Source organism: Triturus cristatus, chromosome 4_2 (genome assembly GCF_964204655.1).
Source record: "Triturus cristatus chromosome 4_2, aTriCri1.1, whole genome shotgun sequence".
In the NCBI taxonomy this organism is placed as follows: domain Eukaryota; kingdom Metazoa; phylum Chordata; class Amphibia; order Caudata; family Salamandridae; genus Triturus; species Triturus cristatus.
Genome location: NC_140586.1, coordinates 935872413 through 935893214, shown reverse-complemented (window position 1 = coordinate 935893214; position 20802 = coordinate 935872413). Strand labels below are relative to the sequence as shown.

Below are 20802 nucleotides of genomic sequence, written 5' to 3'. Positions count from 1 at the left end.
GGTTTGTTATGAACCCCTTACAGAGACTATGGAGATGCTGCCCATCAGATCTAAAGCTTTGGGCGAGACTGAATATGGGCACATTGCCATTTCATCAAAGTCTTCAAACACAGCGTCAGTGCTTAATTTGATTTGGTGGTTTCCGGTGCTCGGTGCTGGCACTTAATTGTCAACACCAGCGCTTGCGACAGCTGCCACAAGGTGGCGTTGTTTGACTGATTCAGAGATGACCATAACAACAGTTATTTATTAATTTAATATACATTAAAAATGACTATTACCTGCCACCCACGCCATTCTTGAACTTTGGGGGCCTCAAATTCTGTGAATTATACTACTTGTAGAAGTGTGATGGTTAGTAGTTGAGTTGTTACTATCACTGGCAGTAAGGCAGGGACAATGTGTGGAGCAAGCTGCAGTGGCCTCCTGACGAGAGCCCCTGCAATTATTCTTTTTACAAATCAAGCACTGTCAGCCTGCCAGAAAGTTTCTACAATATCGCACTAGTTTCGTGACAGCTATTTGATACAACCATGGTCCTGTATTTGGATTGCTACAGGAATGCTTTTCTTTATCATGTGGTTAATGCTAACTATTGTGTTATTAAATGGACGTTATATTCTTGACAGACGTGCCACAGGCAGTGGAAATGGAACTACAGCCACATCTCTCTTCCCACAGTGTTCAAAACAGACTTTTATGCTCTGAACACCGTGTACCAGATGGCATGGTTTGGGAGAAGGTCCCTTACCTGATTATCGGACCTACTGAGTTCTCACAATTACTGTATGTTAGACATGTGTTCGTGGATGATATTATAACTCCTGGTTCCATATCAGATTAATAGGATATAGACAGTGAAAAGGATGATGCCTGATTTAGAAGCATATACTACTTTTGAAAATGAATATCCATATTTGAATGCCTATAATTGTAAAGAAATGGATTGTTCTCATCACTATGCACAATACCATTAGAGAACTAGTGCTCCCGTGAAATATACAACTACACACAGTGAGAACACTGCAGAGCACCTGTAGCGAGCACTGCAAATATACATGAAGACATTTCCCTATTTCTCTGGATAAAACAGAGCAGATCCATCTGCTTATTACAAACAGCCCAAGGCAGCACATAAACATATAATGACCAGCACTGAATTGATTTATTCTGATTAATCTAATAGAAAGATAAGTGTACAGGGTATGAGCTTTAAGAATATACTTTTGAAATAAAGAGAATTGTGGCTATTCAGGCCTGATTTACAAAGCATTTTCACATTTGCAAACAACCTGATTTGCAGAGTCTGACGTTTTTAATGAATAAAGGCATTTTTTTAATGTACAGAGGCCCAATCTGCGCTCGTTGACCTAGTACAGAATCTCAAATTGGGTTTGCGATTCGGTATTAGGAAGGGGCGTGTTTAGGGAGTCCCTTCCTACCGAAATGCGGTTGCAAAACATTCACATTTTACCACCTACTTGAGCAGGTGTTAACCCATTCGCAAATGTAAAGGGATCTAGGGACCACTCTTAAAAAATTCAAAGAAAACTTTTCTTTTTATTTTCCGAAAACGGGCTGCATTTTCAAAACAAAACATTGCTGTATTGAAAAGAAATCCCAGACATGGTGGTCTGCCGATCCCAGCAGGCCACCATCCCTGTGAATTCTTGCAATTTCTAATGGGTCGCAAACCAAGACCTACCTCATGAATATTAATGAGGTAGGTCTATTTGCAACCCACTGGGAATCGCAAAATGTGTTAAACACACATTTGTACATAGCTATTTGCAATTATCAATAGCAAATCGCAAATATTTGCTATTTGGTAATCGCAAACACTTTCCTATGTACATCTGGCCCCAAATTCTTGCAAATACAAGCAAATTCATGCTACCCATGAAAATTATTTTCTTAAAGATTTCGCATCAAACTACCTGGTTAGGCTTTGGTGATATGAAAGATGTGAGAAGTCCCTTTATTTCCAAAGCTACATAATTTAAAGAGTAGGAGCTGAAAATGAACATGAGTAAAAACATGATGGATAACATGATTAGCTGAGCTTAATTAACCTTTATTACAGTGGTGAAACAGGATAAAAGCACATTACAAAGATGAAATGCATTGTTAAAATACATATCTCATAAACACCTTAAAAAAAATCAAATCTCATAATAACAAATTAAAATAAATATAACCAATAATAACACAATCAAATCCCCGCAAACAGGTTAAAAGGAAAACCTGCCAAAGGACACAGTGCCCCAACGTCATCGAATAAACAAGCAGGATCGAGCTCTCAAAACAACATTTGTTTTCTCCTGGCAATATCACTCTTTAGGAAGGAACAAATGGGGGTAGACAGTGTAGAGGAATTTATCTCTTGCAGATGAAGCAAAGCCTCAGCACATCTTCTGACACCACAGGCTCGGATTAGGGGTATTTAAAACTTCTTAGAGAGTACCAAATATTATTTACAAAAGAGAAAAAGATGAAGCAAACTCTGGGGCGAGGACTCGTCACAGGGACAAATTAATACCTTATTGGGGTCAGACTGGCCCAAAGGAAAACACAAATGTCACTTATAATTCAACATCTAGTTAAAAGAACTCTGTCCAAGGTGGAATCCACCCAAGACAGGTATGGCTCCATAGTGGGGGTAGTCTGTAGAGGCCCATACTCCCTCTCTGAGGTTTTGGCTAATTCCTCAACCTCTCTAAGTCGCATTGTCCTGGCAATTAAGGTTCTCTTTACCCAGGTGGTATCAGACTTGGTAATAGCGGAAGGGGGAGAAAAGAGTTCTGGTTTCACCAAGATGATCAATTCCTGCTTAACATAGTACAACCAGGGTATAGCCAGACCTCTGTTGCAGGCTAGACAATCTAAGATCACCTTCCTATTAAAACCTGTGGAGGAATTAGCCCATATGTTACACCATAACACCAAGGGAGCCAGTTTAACATGATCTTCAACACACTGAACCCCCAACTCCTGATGAACAATATATGTAGTGCAAGCAGGGGGTAAACCTAAGATATGTCGCAAAACCCTATTCTGTCTGCAGAGCAAGGCTGTTGGAAAAGCCCCAAATATCAGCCCCATAGGTAAGGATCAGTAAACACTTGCTCCTAAAGACTTCCAAAATAGGAGCCACAGGTTTTTTTCCAATGCGTGAGGCTAAATTATAAATAAAGCACGCAGCACTGGGAAACCTTTGGGAGGTTTAATATTTACAGGGGCCCCAACTACCTCTAGCATCAAAAACCCCTCCCAGATAGAAACAAGCATTGAAATTGCAATAGGTCTCGCCTTTCATTACGTTAAAGCCATTTGCTTTGCTCATGGTATTGTATAGCAAAGCAAAAGGCTTTAAATTAATGAGCATTTTTAATACTCGTTTTTGAAGGCAGCCGCACTGCTGCTGTGCGCCTGCAACACATGTGGAAGACAATTTGTAACTGACAGCTGTCCTGCAAGGCTTCCGGTGCGGCCTTACTGGCGACAGTGTCAGCGCCATGCAAAAATGTGTGCACCGCCAGCACGACACAACCTGAGCACTCCTGCAATCTGAGGCAGTGAACTCACTCCACAACGTGTGCCTGCAGCACCATGCGACTAGAGCACTGGCAGCACCATTCACAATGTGTGCACAGCCCAAGGCCACACAATGTACGTCGCAGACCACATCACCCAAAAATTAACGTGCGCGACTACACAGACAGTCACACCCATCACAATCTGGGGGGTGGGGGCCTAAGGGGGAGGTGAGAGGTGAACTAATGCAGTAATGGAAGGTAGTATGTATGAGTAGGAAGTATAGAGAGGAGAGGAGGAGGTGAGGGAGGGGGGAGAGAGGACGGTGGTATTGGGAGTTGAGTGTGTATAGTGGGAGAGATGAGGGGAAGTGGGTGGAGCAACAATCGGCCAGCCTGGAGTCTAGCTCACGCAGATTTGTAAAATTATTTAAAGCACTTTAGAGTGCAATTGCTGCAGCACGGTGTAGGAGAAAGAGAAGAGTGCGCTAGAAATACCTTGTAGTCTAGCAGTGGTTAATATCTGTAGACCGCACTGGGAGAAACCATCCCCATGCCTCCTTCCTCTTCCTGAGCTGGGTTCTCAGGCAGCTGCAATGTAATGCTGGTAGCGAGACAGCAGCAGAGACACATGGAAGAGTAATAGGATTCCCTTCCTGCTATTTAAAAAAAAAAAAAATAAAACCAAATAAGCATTGGAAATGCAATAGGTCTCGCCTTTGTTTAAATTAAAGCTATTTGCTTTGCTAATGGCATTGAATTTTAGCTGTGTCTTATTGAGTGTTTGTATGTGATATGTTGTGCCTTTAAGTTGGTTGAATTGTAATTGTTATGTGTGTAGTAGTTTAACGCATAGCGTTAGAAGGAGAAGAGCAGTGTTTAAGATTTGGGACAGAGTGAGTAGAATAGCAGCATGAGGGTAATGAAGTATATTGAGGAGGAGAGTAGCATGAGGCAGAAGAAAGGGGAGTAGGGAGAGTAGTATGAGGGAGAAGGAAGAAAGCGTGGAGGAGATTAGAGTGTTTTTGAAGGAAGGAAAGTGTGGAGAGCAGTATGAGGCATAATGAAGGAGAGAGGAGTAGTAGGAGGGATATGAAAGGCGTGTGAGAAGTAGAAGAGTAGTGTGAAGGTAAGATTATTTACTTAGTATTAGGCATAAGGAAGTAGATAGGTGTAGAAGAGCGGTGTTAGGGAGATTGGAGGAGAAGAGCAGTGTGATGCAGAAGGACAGAGTGATGAGGATAAGAGCAGTGGTAGGCAGAAGGATGGAGAGTGTTGCGGAGACGAGCAGTGTGTGCTAGAATGTTTGAGTGTGTGGATGAGAGTAGTATGAGGCATTTGGATGTAGTTGTTTTGGTAGTTTGTGTTGGTAGTGTGGTGGTGGCACTGCGTTGGTGTTGTTTAGCTAATGTGGTGGTGGATTTTGACATACATTACACGCAATTGACGACACAGCCATTAATGCCCACACTAAGGATACCAAGATTACGAAGCACGCGCGAACTGTTGCAGGGGAGGGGGCAGAGGTACCCAGCGATACACACATACTTATAGGCACGAAAACAGCATTGCACTCATTAAAATACCCAACCGGCTTCCAATCATATAAAGACACAACATGCATACGAATGCCCGCACAGCTACAACCAGGCCCGGTTCTAGCGGGTGGGCCAGGCCCACCCAAACATGAGCCTGGCCCACCCAAACAGGAGCCTTGGCCCTCGCAGTGAGGACTTGAAGCCAGGCACGCAACGCCATTGGGCTCAAAGTGCTTCAAACCCCTCCCCTCACCCCCCTGTCGTGTGTCAGCCCGGGCCGAGACACCTTCCCGGGCGCGCACACACAGACAGTTTTAGAGATTATCGCAGCCGCACCCGAGTATTTCACAGGTCTTTATAAGACCATTTACATGTTAATGAGGCTTTGTTTATTTTTTCACCCCTTCATCTCCACATGGCGAAAGGCAAAATCCTTTCTTTGACAATGGTAACCGTTGCCTACTGTTCTGCTGCGTGGATATTTCTTTTTCTATGCAGCGCAGGAGAAAAGTTTGTTTATTCCAATTCACCTTTCCTGACCCCTGCAGCTGCTTATCACACCAGGCTGTGACACAAAGTTTGACTAGTGGAGTAGGTAAGAGAATGTGTTACTATTTGTTTTTCTTTTTAAAATCTGCACAGGACCAGCAGGACACATACTTCGTGTGTGCTTCATTTAAACAGTTTTTATCATTACTGTGAGGACGACAGCGAGTTAGGCTGCTCCTCTTCCCCTAAAAAATCTGGCTGCCAATCCCCGGGCTCCGTTCCACCACGGCTGAGTGCTGATTGCGTGGAGAGCCAAAGGGGAGTTAGGCAGACTGGCAGACCAATCAGGGGGTCAGCCCCTGCGAGCCGGAGGGCGGAGCCAGCGCTTCCCCCACCTATTTATTCCAATGTGCTGGTCGAGGCGTAGCGGACGGGCGCAGCGGGCCCGTCAATGGCACGCCGAAGGTGCGCCTAAGGTAAGCCCGTCCGTGACCAGCCGGGACCAGGGGCCATACCCCCTGCTGATATCATTCGAAACTTGTCCACGCCCATCCGCTACTCCCGTAGCGAGTTGCTAGCCTATGCTGATAAAAAGGGCAATAATGAAAGGCTATGTATTCAAACGGGCCCAGGATCATCCTATGGACCTATTTCCTGCCTCGCTTGTCGTTGGTCTAGCATGGATCAATCTCCTTTAGGCCATCACACAATCCATGTTAACAATCACATGAACCTCAATTGTTTATTCCTCAATGCCAGATCCCTACCTAGACATGCTCTGGATATTTGGGACTTACTTACATCCAAGACCCCGGACCTGGTTTTCATTACCGAAACTTGGCTATCCGATACTAATGCCCCGGATCTAGCGAACGCCCCCCCCTTTAATTATAAAATTATTACGCAAGATAGATCTGGTAAAAGAGATAGGGGGGTCGCTGTGATATTCAGGGAGCATTTAGCATGTTTTGCGGAACCAATAGCTGCCCACAACGAACATCAGACCTTACCTTTCAGAGTACTCCATGAGGGTCTCACCATCTTAGCTGGAGCAGTAATATACAACCCCCCTGGACAACAAGCCAATCTTGGCGCTAAATTACTCAACCAACTCCTGCCACTCTGTTTAAAATATAAAAACTACCTAATTGTTGGCGATTTCAATATTCACTATGAGAAAATGGATGTTCTGGGAGCTTCTCAATTGGAATATGACGTGGAGATCCTTAACCTTAAGCAGTGGGTAGTGGGCCCCACTCACACAGCTGGCCTCACACTGGACCTACTTTTTACAAACATTGAATCCACTAACATGCGTGAGGTCCAGCCCCTTTCCTGGACGGACCTTTCCCTTATATCTTTCTCACTCGACCTTCCCTGCAAGTCTCTGAAACCCAAGGCAGTCCCCCAGATCTCTAAACAAGCCTGGAGGTTAGTTAATGAATCTAATTTCGATAATAATTTTCAAGAGGCCAATTTTAAATTCCCGGAGGATTCCTCTGTCTGTACTGATGTCACCTTACTAGACGCTGGAATACTGCAAATATTAAACAAACTAGCCCCGATGCGGGAACCTAGGAAAAAAGCTATAACGGAGAAATGGTACACCCCCCCCCATTTAAAAAATCTTAAAAGGGAATGTCAAAAACTTGAACATCTTTGGAGACAGTCCAAGGACAGTGTAGCCAGATTAAATTATGTCCTTAATCGGAAACTGTATACCCTTGCCATAAAAAATGCAAAGAAAGATTATTTTACCCAGCGCATCCAAGAAAACAGTAACTCAGCTAAGGAACTGTTCAAAATAGTGAAGGAGCTTAGCAAACCATCTAGCATCTCTCAAACACTCACTCCTTCGGTTGAGGCCTGTGACCGTATTAGCACCTTCTTTGCTGAGAAAATTAAGATAATCTACTCTACTTTCACCCCCCAACATGCTCACAGTAACACAGATAAACCCCCCAATACTGTGATCATAACTGAAGCATCAACAGCCCCGCCAGACTCGGGAACTACAACCCTTTTAACTGGCTTTGAACCACTCTCAGTGGACGAGGTCTTAGCAGCCATGAACACAGTCAAATCTGGTTCCCCCTTGGACCCCTGCCCCCATTTTGTGTTCTCAAAGATTGCGTCCACGCTCTGTCCCTTGATCACACAACTCTTTAATAAATCACCAAGGACTGCCATTTTCCCTGATGCTTGGAAGCACGCTTCGGTGATCCCCCTCTTAAAGAAAGCTAGATCTGACATTCTTAACCCAGAGAACTATAGACCCATCTCCCAGCTTCCCTATCTCTCCAAAGTTTTGGAGAAACTGGTCAATGTATAACTGACAAGGTACCTAGAAACCAACTTCCTCCTAGATCCCTCCCAGACGGGCTTCAGAGCTAACAACAGCACCGAGGCAACGTTGCTGGCAGTGTCGGACAGTGTCAGATCCTCCACCGATCAAGGTGGGGCAGTGGCACTGATACTGCTTGACCTGTCAGCGGCGTTTGACATGGTATCCCACAATTGCCTGTTGAACATACTTCGGAGCAAAGGAGTTCAATCCACTGCATTGAGCTGGCTGCACTTTTTTTGAGCAACCGCACTCAGGCAGTACATATGGGTCAGTTCCATTCCAGGCCTAACTCCATCGGCTGCGGGGTCCCCCAGGGTGCCTCATTGAGCCCCACCCTTTTCAATGTCTATATGTCATCTCTCGCAGACATTGGAAGGAAGTGGGGCATTGGCATCTGCTCCTTTGCAGACGACACGCAGCTGATGGTGGCCTTGGATGAGAAGCCTGTCACTAAAACCAAATTACATGACTGCCTCTCAGAAATGGCCCAGTGGATGCATTCACACTGCCTAAAGTTAAATGGCCACCCTCATTGGGTTTGGCCCCCACTCCAAAACATCATGCCAGGAACCTGGGGATCATCATGGATGACGCCTTGTCCATGAAGGAGCATGTGCGATCCCTCTGTGGCAAGGGTTTCGCCATCCTAAAACTTCTTGCTAGGTTATTTCCCTGGATACCTCTGGACTGTAGACGTTCGGTCACACAGGCCCTTTTGGTTAGTCGTTTAGACTATGGCAATGCGCTGTTTGTAGGGATGAATGAACATCTGTTCTCTCGCCTACAGGTATTGCAGAATTCGGCGGCCAAACTTATTTGCAACAAAGGCTAGCTAGACTCGGCATCGGAATGTTTGAAGAAACTTCATTGGCTTCTGATGCGCCAGAGGGCCGCCTTTAAATTGCTCAGCCATGCTCATAGGGCTCTGCATAAGACTGGCCCAACTATTCTTCAAGGGAAGATCGAATTTTATGTCCCTACTAGGAACCTACGATCGCTTCAATCGGCATTGGTTAGGACTAAACCTATTTATAAAGTCAGAACAGGTGGCCGCTCCTTTTCTTACTTGGCAGCAAAGAGGTGGAATGAGCTTCCTATCTACTTAAGACATACCACAAATCATCTCCTGTTCCGAAAAAAGCTGCAAACCCACCTCTTCCCCAATTTCTAAACTTTTCAGTATTAGTCATCAGTAGTTTCTGCTTGGTATAAGCGCCATGATATCCCCTGGGATGAGTGTTGCGCTCTACAAAAACCGCAAAATAAATAAATAAATCATCATGGCTATGCAGGACAACAATAAGACAATACAAAATGCCCAGATAACGCTAGTGATTAATGATCCTGCTGGAGAGCAATCATTTGTTTGTTAGTAGCTTTTAAATGCAGATGAACTGTATGTTATGTGGATAGCTCAGTGGGTTACTGCCTTTGTCACAGAGATCCTTGTGTTACTTGCAGTTCAGAAGTTACAATCCTAACATAGGACAGTGACCAATGAACTGTCATCAAAGAGCTGCATACTAACATGAATGGTAATTAGAACTTCCCCAGTCTTTCATTATTCTAATGTTGCTAAAATGTGTATGTTTGGACAGATATACATTTTTATCAGTAAAGCTGACCCCCATGGAATACTCTTTAAATCCTAAGGTTGTGTTTCCCCAGACCAAACCCTCCTAAAATATACTGCTCACCAGTATGGATGACATGTCATTCCTACACCTTGTAATCCTCATTGGTTTATGTGACATTCCCTGTAGACTGATTTACATACTTGTATGATTCATTGTTTCTGTATAATGTGTGCGTGGTGTCAAGTACTGACACACTACACGGATCTGCGTAGTGCTATACAACAGATTAAATGCATATGAGAGAGGGGCTACGTAAAGATGAGGGGCACTGTTGGAGGGTGGCAGTGAGGGAATCCGAGGAAGAGGTCATGGGGTGGAGGGGGGAGCTAGGGAGAGATTGGGGGGCACTGGTGGAGGGTGGTAGTGAGGGAATCTGAGGAGGAGGTCATGAGGGGGAGAGGCTACAGAGAGATGAGGGGCACTGGTGGAGGGTGGCAGTGAAGGAATCAGAGGAGGTCATAAGGGGGAGGGGCTATGGGGAGATGAGGGGCACTTGTGGCGTGTGGCAGTGAGGGATTCCAAGGACGAGGTCAATAGGGGGGGCCATGGAGGGATGAGGGGCACTGTTGGAAGATGGTAGTAAAGGTATTTACGGAGAAAGAGGTTATTGGTGAGGCACCAAAAAAGACTTTCACATCTGCACCGAAGCCGGCCTTGTCATGGCCTTTCTGTTTTTGTTTATTTAATTAGAAGTCGGGTCATAAGGGCTACTGTGGAACATACTTTAAACTGCGTGCTAATTATATTTACTGCTATATTCAATGTTTTAAGTTTGAAGGTGATTTTACTAATGTTTTTACTGGGAAAAATGAAAGTGGAGCCTGATATGGGGCTGGGGCCCAAGGTCAGCTGTAAGAAGGTGCACTGGAGAGTAGTGGATAATCAAGCCTGTAAGGGAGTGCGTTGCAGAGTACAGGGACAGGTGGAGGTAGTAATGAAGAGGGATTCTCCCTGAAGTCTCGCACAGAAGGAGCCCGAGAAGTGTCACTTGCCTGATACTCCCACCACAGAAACCACCTCTTTCCATTAAAGGAACATTACATGGAAAAAACACTTTTTGAGAGTAATAATATTTAGAAAGAAATCTGGAAGAGTGAGTTTTACTGGGCCTTGTAAGACTAAGAAGAGATAAAGGAGGGCCCTAAAGCAGGCCTGCCTAGACATAAATGCGACAAATCGAGCCCGCAGTGGCCCACCCAAATGCACCCTTGGCACACCCAAATAAAAATTCCTGGAGCCGGGCCTGTCTAAAACATGCACAGCCGTGTCTATACAACCGAATAGAGGGGAACATACATGTATTTACAACACACACAAGCAAGGATACACGCGGTATACACCCAAGACCTAAATTAAACTCACAGAAACCCAGTTACACGGAGAGGTGGAAATGCAAGCAGACAAAGAATATAATAGGCAGTCGTATATCAAGATGCAAAGACAAATGCACGCACACCCTGCCCTAAATGCACATCCAGAGAAGCACAAGTCCCATAAACCCCACAAACACACACCTGAGATATCCAGCCTTGCTAACTCCCAGAAACACTGGTGGAACAGGGACAGACATGCCCTGCTGCCTACCAACAGGCACCTGCGCTCCGAGCTGGCCAAGTTGTGTGAGGACATGCAAACCGTGGGATCTGTCAGTGCCAGGTCCCTTCTTCACCACACTGTGCACCACAAGCTGGGTAGGAACACAAGAACCAGAGCTGCGCACGCGGGCAGAACCGTACCCGGTGCAGATACCGAAGGGCGAGGCCTCGCTGTGCGTGGGCGGAGGGTTGGAGGCAGGGCACAAGTCCTAAAAAAAGAAGTGGGGGGACGCTGTCACCGGAAGTGACGTCACAACAGGAATCTCATGAAAAGAAGTGGGGGGACGCTGTCACCGGAAGTGACGTCACAACAGGAATCTCATGAGTATTCATATGCCTTTAGATGACGGGGCATTTCACAGCACTGCTACCCCTGGTCTGTTCCTCGATGTCCTTTGCAACCCCTCCTCCCCCCCACTCCCCCGAGGGGGGGCCCCAGTTGCACAACGAAGTGCTCAAAAGTGCACAGGATACAGAAGGACACACATTCCAAGCGTTAACCGCCAACGCCTGCTCGCTCCGCCTCCCAATCACTCCAGCCTGCACACACCACCGGTGCCTCTTAACCCCTTCGATGCTCATGACGGAACGGTTCCGTCATGAGCATCGGTTGAGCTGTGCTCATGACGGAACCGTTCCGTCATGACCACGCCCGCGCTAGAACCCTTCAGCACCGCGGGGGAATCCGCGCAGCGCTGAAGGGGTTAAAGTCTCCAATTACAAATATTAGCATATCTTTGGTAATTTACGGGAAACTTCCCTCCCACCCGGGCTCTCTGCTCACACAATGCTGTCCAGCTTTTGGGCAGGGGGGACGGCGTCCACCCGGAAAAACCTGGTAAAATAAGTGGGGGGACGCCGTCCACCCGCGTGGTACCCCGACTCGAGCCCTGGTTGGAGGGAAAGGCCTCGCTGTGCGTGGGCGGAGGATTGGAGGCAGACTGTTGGTGTCTGCACATTTGTTCTGCTTCACTATTTTGCTCAGTGGAAGTGAGAGGCTCAGGCACCAGGACTTTGAGTGACACAAACCGAGGCTGCAGTATTTGCACCGGAGGCAGACTGTTGGTGTCTGCACATTTGTTCTGCTTCACTATTTTGCTCAGTGGAAGTGAGAGGCTCAGGCACCAGGACTTTGAGTGACACAAACCGAGGCTGCAGAGTTTGCACCTGCGGAGCCTCGCCTTGTGCTAACGGGAGGTGCAAACCCCGCCATCTGCGATAGTCGCCGGTTACTTTGCTGCCACTCCCCTCCCACCGACAGAGCCCTGACAATAGAGCCACTCATGTGCCTCAGGCTTCGTAACCAATCACAGCGGACTATCGTGGTCTCCACCAATAAAATCATAGTCGACCTCCTCACACACAGCTCGGATTGGTTCCGATCACTACAAGCTATGTACAACTGCTAACACTTGAACCAACGGCCAGTTCAACGTAGCAGACCCCTGTGTTGTTTCGTGTTGGGACTGTGTCTGCGATAGAAACTGAAGAGGAACAACTTGAACGTGTCCTATTGCATCAAAAGAGCGGCCATGTTTGAAGGGAGCTTTGTCGCACAGGGTTTATCTCTAACACAAACATCGTACAGGGCTATAGAAAACAGAGGGTTTGTTTATTCTTATTTCAATATTTAAATGTGGATCTTTTAATTTTGTATCAGTAGATAAAAAAAATTCTTCGCAAAGGTCTATTTGAAGAGCGAAGAAAAAAGTGATGCTAGAAGAAGTGACTCAACTATATATTTCAAAATTAGGAAATGGTACCCTTGGTAAGGTTGACTTGGTTCCAATAGGACGGGGTATGGGAGTAGTCACATCGATTCCATAGTCCCATGTTGGTCTCCATGCTGACTTCTATATCTGTTGGTGTTCAAATTGGTTTCGATTTTGACACATCCCCTCTCCTCAGTTCGGGTATATCTACCAACAGTTTGCGCCTTGTTCGTATGCCGGTGTGCAACCAGCTGGCAAAAGGAATATTGCCTTATTCCGATCAACTGTGGCAAAAACCTATTGTTGACATTAGATTACTGTTCATCACAAGTACAAATTCGGCGTCTGTTTTTCAGTTGGCTAGACCTTTGGGGTCGTCACATCTTGAATACTCTATAGGGGTAAGTAAACGTTCTGTGAATATTTTCGCATTAGACACGGGTTTGCTCTCAGTATTATATTTTATAAATCCGATGTATCACAATTTGTTCTTCATCAGTTTATGCCCATTAGTAATGCCTCTTCTAATGATCTTGAGCTGCACAGCCTTTAACCCCTTCGCTGCTAGGCCTCCCCACCCCCCCTGTGCTAAGCCTTTTTTTTGGCTATTTAAGGTAGTTAGCGCTAAGGCCCCTGTAACATTTTGACCACATTAGGTATCCACCCCAAATTTGCGTCCTTTTATCCAACATCATGGGGATTCTAAAGGTACACAGGGTTTGTGGCTTCCCCTGGAGGGGTCCCAGAAATTAGCCAAAATACAGCAATTTTTTGGGGGAAAAAGCGTCTGGGTTTTTCTCTGCAAATGGTATCAAAAAAGGGGTAGTTGGGCTGAAATCACCGTTTTCCCAGATTTTAGGGAATGACAGACTTTTGTCAGCGAACCAACATTTTTGTACACAGTTTTGGCATTTTTCTGGGACATAGCCTATTTTTGCTATTTTTTGTGCTTTCAACCTCCTTCCAGTTAATGGTAGAAATGGGTGTGAAAGCCATAATGGATCCTGGAAAGCTATACATTTTAGAAAAGTAGACAAAATTCTGAATTCAGCAAGGGGTCATTTTTGTAGATCCATCAAGGTTTCTTTATAGGAACTAACAGGTAAATATAGGACAATTTGAAAATTAGTTGGAAAAAACAGCCTTTTGTGTCAACATTTTTACCTGTAACTTCTTCTAATTATGATAGCTCTTTGAAAGCAATATACCGTTACATCCGCTGGAACTTCCTGGTTGTGGTGATATATAGGACTTGTAGGTTCACCAAGAACCCGACGAACCCAGAGTAAAAAACTGAGCAGCAATTTGCAATGGTTTTTTATTATGTTTCCGGGTATATAGCAATTATTGTGGGAAAATGTATACATGGAAAAATCGGTATGAGAGACACCTATGTATTTCTGAAATAGGAACAAATTATAGCATGAGAATTAAAAGTCATTTTTCAAAATGACTTCTTTTTTACACAATGTCTTCCATTTGGAAGGCAGAAATGCCTCAACAATCAATAGGTAGTAACAGTTGCTTTACAAATCTGAATTACCCTAAGTCTCCCGATAAAAATGGTACCTCACTTGTGTGGGTAGGCATAGTGCCCCCAACAGGAAATGGCTCAAAACCCAATGTGAACACACCGCATTTTCACAATGAAAATTTACCCTTTTTTTGCGAAGTGTCTAGCTGTAGTTTTTGAACACTAGCTCTGCTGGCACCTAGGGAAACGTAGCAAACCTATACATTTTTTAAAACTAGACACCCATGGGAGTCCAGGATGGGGTGACTTGACTGCCTCCCACCAGGTTCTGTTACCCAGAATCCCTTGCAAACCTAAAAAAATTATCAAAAAAAACACATTTTCCCCACATTTCTGTGGTGGAAAGTTCTGGAATCTGTGTGGATCCACAAATTTCCACCCACCCCGCGTTCCCCAAAGTCTTACCAGAAAAAAAATGGTACCTTAGTTGTGCGGGTCGTCTTAGTGCCCGCGACAGGAAACGGCGCAAAACGCAACGTGGTCACACCTCAATTTTGCAGTGAAAAATGACCCTTTTTTGTCAAAGTGCCTAACTGTAGTTTTTGAACCCTAGCTCTGCGGGCACCTTGGGAAACGTAGCAAACTTATACATTTTTGAAAACTAGAAACCCAGGGGAATCCAGGATGGGGTGACTTGACTGCCTCCAACCAGGGTCTGTTACCCAGAATCCCTTACAAACCTAAACAAGCATTTGCAATGCAATCGGTTTCGCATTTACAAGCGTTTTGAGCTATTGGCATTGTAAATGACAATGCCTTTTATTTATGTGTAGTTGTAAAAAAAGATAAATAAAAGACATTGTCATTTACAATGCCAATAGCTTAAACTCTCGTAAATGCGAGACCTATTGTATTGCAAATACATTCAGCACCCGTGCTATAAAGATATATTTTTTAAAGCATTAGGAGAGAGCATGCCCTGCCTGGAACAGCAGGCAGGAGAAAGGTATTTGAGAAAATAGTGCCCAGAGTGCAAGATTGCCAAGTTTTCAGTTTCTTACCAAATATAGAGGGGCTGATTTTCTAATTTTTCATTCAGTGCAGAAACCAGGTTTGCTGTGCTGCTTTGCACAAGGGGACAAACATAGAGCAGAGCAAAAATCTGCTAAGGTTGGACTGCTGCCATGCCCTCTGCTGACACCTTTTCAGGGTAAAATAACCCTTGCTTTGGAAAGTAAATACCAATGTGTTTCTTTCCATCACTTTCTGTCACTTTGCAATTGAGTAAAGCTTTAGTAACACTTGGCCCAATAGTATCTAGAGATTGGTCACAGAGCAGGTAGAAGAATGTTCCAATGGTTGGCAGCAAAGTGCAAGGCAAGTTTTGTGAAAGAGCAGGATGACGAACTAATTGGAATTAAAACATTGGAATGTTGAGTGCACCATTGAAAACAATGGAGTGCTCCGAGCTTCTAATGGGCGGTAAAAGCCCGGAACTCCAATATTCTAATGTTTGTTCACAGCTGATGCTGTGAACAAAGGTCCTCATGGAACCCGAGGGGATTTCAACCCCCTCAGGCTCCGTGAGCCCTTTGTTTTACAAATTTGAACATTCTGCCCTCCAGGGGTGGAATGTTCTAATAGCCTTAGAGCCCTCCTTAGCAGGCTCTACTGTCAATTAAAGGCCCGCTCTCTTGTAAAGTGCCTCGCCTTCGACTCAGGCCTTTAATGATAGAGTGGGCCTTTCATGGCCGGTATAGCCTGCTACGGCGGGCTCTAAGGCTATAGAAGAGGAGAGTACGAATATTCGGGAATGTTTTGTTAAATGGCATTATCTGTGTAGTTAAGCTCAACAAAGGTGTGTAAAAGTCTCTGTGAATACAGCCATGGATTTTAATGTATAGGTAACCTGAATGCAGATGTGAAGGAAGGTATTCAGAAAATAGGTCAGAATATTTCAGTCAGAAGCAAAATGAATGATGGACACTTTTCCACGGTGCTCTGCAGAGAAGATCTTGACATCTTTGACAGTTGCCAAATGTTATAGGTCGTCCAAACTGTACTCTATGGCACCTGGCAGGACATACACTAATTGTGACACAGGCAATTCAGTATATGTTAAGTCTACAAGAACCCACATTTCATCTTCAAATATAAAAAGTAGGAATCATTTAATTTCTTTGACAAAGGGGAGTTGAAGAATATATGACGTTACAACGCAAACAATTACAACACATGCCTTTACAACGCAGGTTTTACATCGCAGCTACCTTTGCAACGCATGATTTTACAACGCATGCCATTACAACACATTTTTAGAAACTACATTTACAACGCATTCCATTACAACACATACCATTACAATGCATACCATCACAACGCATAATACTTTTAGGGTAACAGTGGGTAAGTGTTGGATAACATTGAGGGAAAGTAAGCACCAAACTGTGTGACACACAAGGTATGGAACACATGGAGAGAAACATTGCCTTTCAGGGGAAATGGTATAGTCCAAAGCTCTGTTTTTAATATAAAATCAGGGCCTTCGGTGGTCATATCACTGAAAATACAAGATATGAAAAAAATATTATTGTCTAAGGGTGCTCATGGAAGACAATTTCTATGGACTGGAATCTAGAGAATGCTAAAGTGAATCTGTTATTTTACGGACCTCTGTTGGTCGTTTTGTATCAAGACAGTTAAATAGAGACAGTTGAACAGAACAAAAAGTCCCTAAGCAGAAGCAGATATGTCCTAGGGCTGATCTACAGAGCCCACAAAGTACATACACATATAAGTATATACAAGAGGTCTTGAATGCTTGACCTAAAAACAGGATCTAACCAGCCACTATCCAATATGAACCATCAGGCCCAAAAAACTTAAAATGCTCCTAATTCCCACATATATCCACCAGTTGGACTGACATCAGATACCCCGCACCCAGCCTTAGTAAGAGACTCTACCTATGCAAGACCCAAGTAATCGCACTATAGACCACTTCTGCAACCCCTGTCTAAAGGCAACCTTTTCCTTTTTTGTAAAATAGGCTCCTTTAGCCATTCACTTTACAGAGATTTGCATAAAAGTGAGTTATCGTTTCTAGTAACTAATCTTTGGAGTAAAGCAACCATTTCCATCAATTTTCACAACCCATTAAACCATTTTCCATATTGTAATTAAGCAATACAATACCTTCCTTATTCGATTGAAACAACAGACTTCATTCAATATGTTAATGAAATATGATGTGCTCTCCTGTATTTGCTCTTCTCCATCTATCGACACACATTTCAATGACGTGCTGGTCAATTCCCCCACATGATCATTACTTTGCATTTCCTCAACCTCTTTGAATTATGGGCACAATTGGAACCGCTTCTTAATGCACTCATATACCTCCACATGTGACTTATGAGCACATTTCTAGGTGCAGCGTCCATCCAGTCTAGCTTAAATGTCAGAGAAGATGGCCTGGTGAGATCACCTTAAATGCTTGTGGAATCCCAGGTCCAGGCAGCAATAAATATTAAAGCAAGAAGCCTGAGAGCGTGGCCACTCAAATGACAGAGCAAGATACGTCAGAGAGTGGCCACCGTAAAACTGAGAGCAGGATGCCGCAGTGTTTGGGTCACCTTATAAACAAAAGCAGTCTGCATGGAAGCGTGCCCACCGTAAATACACAAGAAGAATGACGCAAGCCTATTCAACTTTAAAAAAACGAAGGTAACTGTGTGGGTGGCCACCTGAAATGCCATTGTGGGGTGTGTGGGAATCTTAAATATCACAGAAATATGTCTGAAACCATGCCCAACTTAAATACCAGAGAAACTAGTCTGGGTGTGTGGCCACTTACAGCAGGATTTTGTTGCTAGTTTTTTTTAAATCTACGTAGTAGGCTTTGGCTTTACCCAAAGGAGTATTTCTCTCGCCTCATGCAATTGGCTATTTGATCTAGCTTTGTGCCCCTTCAAGTTTTTGCGTTGGAATACACGAGTGACTCCCTCACATCTGAAAAGTTTACCAAACAATCCCTTTTTAGGTCTCGGGACCATCCGGTCGGCAGACCGGAAGTCCGGAGATTTAATGTCTTTGAGAAGAGGGGCTTGCACCCGCCCCTCTTCTCTCCTGTTCTCCATTGGCTGGCCTCTTAAATGCTGGCCAGCCACTGGAGAAGAGGTCCAGTCACTCCGTTGAAGCCCCGTCCTTTTCGGATCGGGGGGCATGTTTTTTGCAACTTTTCGCATTCTCTCCTCCAGCCAATGGCTGGAGGAGAGAAAAGACAAACACGCCCCCAAACCGAAAATGTCGCTGCCTTTCTCAGAGGCATTTTTTCTTGACCTCGGAGAAAGGCAGTGGTGTGCTTGGTTTGTTCTGAGAGCACTGTGCCTAGAAGTTTCTATATTTACTCTGCTGTCCAACAGTCGTCAGGAAGAAACGCGCAGATTTAAAACAAAATTATCAACGGTCTATCAACCATTAATTATTTTAATGCACGTGGGGAGGACAACTCCCGCCGCCCACCCGCGCCATTCTTTGATTCCTCTGGGCTCTGCACTCTAGCTCAGCCATCAAATCCATGGCAGTGGACTTAAATAGCTGCAGGAAATGTGTTTTACAAGGCTGGCTTTAACCGCACTACCTGCTGTGCGCCACATTGCTATTGTTTGTGAAATGAATGATGGGAAAGGCAAGTCTGTAATTTCATTTCTTCAAACCGATTACTCACACGTAGCACACGGTATCATTTGCCTGTCACTTAATCACTGACCAGCCTGCCTGAGTCATTAGCGCTGCCGCGCAGTGAAAGGAAGACGCGCGCATAATGAAGAGACGGAGGATGTGGGGTGCTGTTTTACCTCAAAGAAATGGTGCGCAGAAATCCAGCACAGCTGCAGGTGTTCCGCTGACAATGTGGGATTTTAGTTAGCTTCCAATTTAGCAGAAAATTAAGAGCGGAAAAAACTGTTATTTGTGAGAGAAGATACTCATCGCAGGCAATCATCCGTGCGCTATATCCACAAGATGAGCGCTCAGCTGTCTTTGTCGTGACTTAAAACAATTGGTATCTTGGGCTGTATTCAACGCCAGATTGGTGCCTATTATCTTCCGTTTATTCTTCCTTCGGATATTTTGTTCCACCTTTTCCTATTTTATGGCTAATTTACGTGCGTGAATGTGAAGTCATTTACGCTGGATGGTTGTTTTAGCATTGTGCCTGTGCTCTGAGCCGTGTGATACAATGTAATTGGCAAGTTTCAATTTCACAATTCGTCTTGTTTACCCCCTTTCTGTTGAAAAGAACACAAAAACAATATGGCCGCCAGGTGACCGGTAGATTCCATTACTTGTTTAACACGAAGTGCAGGGAGGCCCACGCGACTAAAGGATAAAAGGTTTATAAACAGTCCACAATTCAATTTCACTGTCCAAAACTTGCTACTTTGTTTAACTTTGCAATACCAGAGATTTAATATCATTGGCACATGGATAGTTCCCTAACTGACTCGAAGTGCAAAATGTGGGATAAATCAACGTAAAATATAAAAATGACGCAAAATGGTGAACCCCTCACGCCCGGCAGAACCCGTGGCCTCTGAGACTCCCATACTGACAGATATTCACAGGCCACAGGCTGATTGGGTGCCCCCTGAAGGGTGGGACCCCTACACCCCCAGCAGCTGAAGCCACTGTGACTGTGGAGTGAGCACAAAATTAAACTGACAATCGAGGAGTGGTACATTCTCATGATCTTTTCCAGGGTACTATTGATGCGAGGACTTATCGCCATGTCTAGCTCCTTTCCTGAGTAAAGACGCAATAATATTTTAATGTCTTGCTGATTTGGATTTTCTGACAAAAGTGTTATTGTCATTTGTTCCGGAAAACGGTTTCTTTCCTTGTTGAAGGCACAGTAATGGCTCTCTTCCAGCCTCTCCTGGGGACATGAGGTCACTCGTACACGAGATCTGCCGAGAGGGTTTAGGAGAGTAGCCTGGGATGGGCCAAGCCTGGACCTCCCCTTCCGCCCTGTCTGGCAGACTTCTTCCATTTCTTTGTTGTCCGTTTTTGTAGGAAGGACTTCTGACAGAGTAACGAAACCTAATTATCAAAGGAAAACGTAGAAACTGGACACTTCCCCTCACATGTAGGCAGCACGCACAGATTTGGTATTGTATGTATAGATTTAGTATGTGTGTGTTTTTAGGCCCTCCCCCAACGGAAATGCTGTAGAGTTCACAAGTAGCGACCGGGGCAGGGGCCGTGGAATGGTTGGGAAGCAAGAACAAGTGTGGGCGCGTTGGGGCAATCGTGATCTAACGTGACTTGGCGGATGTTGGAGTACAACGGGGTCTCCTGCCGAGGAAGCTGTGGAAGGCCGGATATGTGCGATCACGGAGGTGAAGTGCCCCTTGGGGGGGGGAGGGGGGGGGGAAATAGACTGCTTAAACTGGTACCTGCTACGTAAACTGGGCT

The 20802-nt window shown here is 44.8% G+C and overlaps 1 long non-coding RNA gene across 1 annotated transcript in view; it reads right to left on the bottom strand.

Moving 5' to 3' along the window:
* Positions 1 to 4144: 4144 nt before the first annotated feature.
* LOC146838962 (uncharacterized) overlaps positions 4145 to 20802 on the bottom strand; it is a 218502-nt gene continuing 201844 nt past the window's right edge. The window contains exon 3 of the long non-coding RNA XR_014960753.1: positions 4145 to 4192. This is a non-coding gene — a long non-coding RNA (uncharacterized LOC146838962). The remainder of the gene's footprint in view (positions 4193 to 20802) is intronic.